We start from the raw sequence: 4032 nt of genomic DNA, 5'->3' as shown, positions 1-4032 counted from the left end.
GAGGTTAATCAAGGCAAGAAAGCTTATACGCCCGCCTGACAGTCGAAAAAATCGACTGAAACAGCTTTATTCTCGAAATTTTGCGCAATAATCGAATTAAAACATGTTGAGCATCGACAGGGGTGTGATAACTGTCTAAAACAGCGGCAATTAAGCGACAAGGAAGCTACTTTAGACAAATTACAGCAGTAATAACCAAAGTGACAGTCGAAAATTTCGACTGTCCTGAACCCGTATCGCAAAAATCATGTAAAATTCAAAAACGGCATGCAATAAACAGCGAGGAATTGGGATTGGTCATCAAGCAAGATAGATAAGGGCAATAAACACAATTAAAGTCGAAAAATTCGACCAACATGGATTTTCGAACCCTAATTCCGATTTTTCCTCATAAAAATGCAAAAATAATGAAATTAAAATGCAATGAAGCTAGAGGAAACACTTACTTGATGAATACAACCTACAACTGCAATTAATCTTCAAAGAACAAGAGAAATAGGCGATTTTTCGATCGAAAAACCGCAAACCCTAATCCCGTGTTAAAAACCGTGTAAAAGAGCACAAATTAAGGGGGAATCAAAGGGCTATGAAAGATTAATTATCAAGCAATAGATTGTAGGTGGCGGATTTGGAGATTGGGCAAGAAAATATGGGATTTGGGGATGAATTTGATCGTAATAAGGGAAGGGGTTAGTCGAAATTAGGGATAAAATGAAATAGAAAACAAAAGTTAGGAGTTTAAAGAATAACTCCCTGCGTCCTATTCATTTTCACTCGATCGAGTGGTTTTAAACCACTCGATCGAGCACTTTTGATGCTCCATCTGCTCGATCGAGTAAAAAACTACTCGATCGAGAAGTCCCACTTATTGCTTTACTCGATCGACTGGAAGAAGTGCTCGATCGACCATTTTTTTCCCTCGATCGAGTACAAAAAATACTCGAACGAGGACTTTTCTCGCGTAAGCTCTAGAATTTCGTCTTTTCTTCCTTGGAATGCGTAAATCTTCCCCAAACCTGCATAAAAACACGTGCAAAATTTTCCCAAAATACCAAATACGCATAAGAACAGTCTATAGTCTTAATCTACGCTAAAGAACAGTCTATAAGTTAATTGTCCTAATTAAAAGCAATAAAATAAATTCAACGGAAAATTCAAAAATTATCTATTACAAAGTGTTACACGGGGCATTTCCCCATTTAATTCCCAATGCAATTTAGTAGCCCCTTGAAGGGCTCCTGACTGAAGGACGTCACCTCAGCAACATTGACTGTCCTCTTCAACTTCCATGAGCATGAATTATCATTTGAAACGGTAGGAGGGGAGTATTTCACATCCACATAAGCGCGAACTTTCCTCGTCCTTGCTCCTCTATCACCGGCTGTAGCATCATCATCTCCAATTTGATTGAAAATAATTTCACCATGCCCCTTGACTGCTCCTTCATTGCTTTCATATGTACCTACAACAAGGACAACAGAAGAACTTTCCTCCTTTTGGCTCTCAGTCGGAGGCGGAGGGGTAACAATTGCAACACAATACTCCAAATTTTCACCTGGAGTGTCAATAATAGGGTCAATAGAAGAGAGGACATTGCAAGGCTGAGCTTGCATGGGAGCCCGCCGGGACTTAGACTGATGAAAAATCAGCTCCTCGTCCCCTACCTGAAAGGTCAAAGTCTTTCCCCTGACGTCTATAACTGCACGGGCAGTGGACAAAAATGGTCTCCCTAAAATAATAGGGGTGTGTGCATCTTCGGGGATGTCTAAGACAACGAAATCAACGGGAATAAAGAACCTCCCTATCCTCACAGGTACGTCTTCTACTATGCCTAGTGGCCGTGATATACTACGGTCGGCCATCTGGACTGTCATGTTAGTGCAACTCAGCTTTGTCAAACCAAGTCTCTTAGCCAGAGAAAGCGGTAAGACACTTACGCTAGCGCCTAAATCGCATAGCGCATTATCAATCAAATAGTTACCGATATGACACGGAATTGAAAAACTACCGGGGTCTGACTGTTTAGGAGGTAACTTATTTTGAAATAGGGCTGACCCCACCTCAGTCAAAGCTACGGTCTCACTATCACTAATACTCCTCTTACGCGATATAATTTCTTTCATAAACTTAAGATAAGAGGGTACCTCTGTCAGCAACTCAGTGAACGACACAGTGACTTCCAAGCTTTTCAGAAGTTCGACAAATTTGCCTAATTGTTGATTTGCCTTAGTATTCTGCAACCGCCTCGGGAAGGGAACCGTGATAGGTATCTCGAGTCCCTTGTTTCTCTCTTCCAATGTATCTTCCGGAGCAAGTTCTGTATCCTTTGGACGCTTCTTACCTCTCGAACGAGGTCTTTCCGGTGATTTATCGCTTAAACGAGCACTAGCAGGCTCTCGAATAAGCTTCTCGTGATCAAAACTACTCGATCGACCAACATACCCATTCGATCGAGTAGATTCTTTATCAATACCACTCGATCGAGTAGTTTTTTCACTCGATCGAGCAACTCCATTTTGCTCATCACTCGATCGAGTAGAAAAACTACTCGATCGACCATTCTGCCTTTCCTGTTCACTCGATCGAGTGGTATTTTCACTCGATCGACCACTTTCATCCCCAAATCTGCTCGATCGACCACCTGAAACCGGTCGATCGAGCACTTTCTTTGCCGTGAGCTCATTTTCTTCGCGAAACACTTTGTTCACCATCGATTCTGACTCTCATCGGGTCGATTTCTGCATTTAGGTCCCTCATATGAACGACCGCTTCTAAGATTGATGAAATTTACCGTCTCGTGTGGATTCTTCTCATTTTGAGTCGGTAATTGACCCTGCTTTCTTGTGGACTGATTAGTGGCTAATTGGGCAACTTGAGTTTCAAGTGCCTTTATGGACGCATCTTTCTGTTGATCACTCAATTGCCACTACTTCGTGAAGGCTTGCAACATAGACTTAAGCTCACCAATTTCACTCACCCCACCGGAAGATGATGCACCATGGTTAGGAGGAGTAAAAGAAGGGGGCTTTGAAAGCCTTGTTGATTCTTGTGTGGAGGGACATAAGGCTGCTGCTGGTGCGGAGGAGGAGTAGGATTGAGCACGTTCGACTAGTCCACCTCAGTTGGGATGGATCGCCCCTTGATTATTGTAATAGGAACCCCTCCTTGCCTATATTCTTTGAAAGGCAAGGACTTGTTCCTTCTCTACAAGACAGCCAACATCAGTGTGGCCATCATTACTCCCACATCTCTCACAAGAAACGGTCTCTCCTCTAGTAAGAACATGGACCGTCTGAGGCTCCCCAGCAGCTTGTAATTCCAACTTGTCGAACCTAGCATTCATGGTCTCCAGCTGAGCCAAAACCTCCTTATCAACTGCATGAACTGTCCTAATCCCATCCCTCGGGTTACCATATTAAGCACTGTGATTCGCCATCTCTTCAATAAGGGACCATCCCTTATCATCATCTGTATTCTCCTGAAATCTTCCACTAGATGCCGCATCAAGTATGGCTCTCTGGTCGTCATACAACCCATTTTAGAACTGATTAGCTAGAAACCATGGGTCAAAACCATGGTCAGGGATAGACCTCACCAACTTCTTGAATCGTGACCATGCTTCATAGAAACTTTCATCGGGAGCCTGTCTGAAACTAGTAATCTTGGCCCTCAGCAAATTGGTGCGTTGTGGAGGGAAGTATCTCTTGTAAAATACAAGAGCAAGAGACTCCCAATCTGTAACCCCAGCAGTTGTGTGGTCCAAGTCAGTCAGCCACTCCCTGGCTGAATCAGTTAAAGAGAAAGGAAATATAACTTCCTTAATCTTGTCCTGAGTTACCCTCTTAGTGGCGGGGATAGTAGAACAGTAATCGGTAAAGGTCTCCATATGCTTCCTCGGATCTTCACCTGCCACACCTCTATAGATATTCCTCTCCACCAGATTGATATAAGAAGGACGGATATCAAATGTATTACCATCCTCAGTCTGGAGATTGAAACCCTTCGGAATAGAGGATGCTTTAGGCACTGAAT

At 43.0% G+C, this 4032-nt stretch overlaps 1 non-coding gene across 1 annotated transcript; it reads left to right on the top strand.

Moving 5' to 3' along the window:
- Window positions 1–3569: 3569 nt before the first annotated feature.
- LOC141636338 (small nucleolar RNA R71) lies at window positions 3570–3676 on the top strand. Its single transcript, XR_012540957.1, has one exon. It is a non-coding gene; the product is annotated as a small nucleolar RNA R71 (small nucleolar RNA).
- Window positions 3677–4032: the final 356 nt, after the last annotated feature.

This window comes from Silene latifolia, chromosome Y, assembly GCF_048544455.1.
Source record: "Silene latifolia isolate original U9 population chromosome Y, ASM4854445v1, whole genome shotgun sequence".
In the NCBI taxonomy this organism is placed as follows: Eukaryota; Viridiplantae; Streptophyta; class Magnoliopsida; order Caryophyllales; family Caryophyllaceae; genus Silene; species Silene latifolia.
Note: the sequence above shows the minus strand (reverse complement) of the source record. Positions and strands in the feature narration are given on the sequence as shown.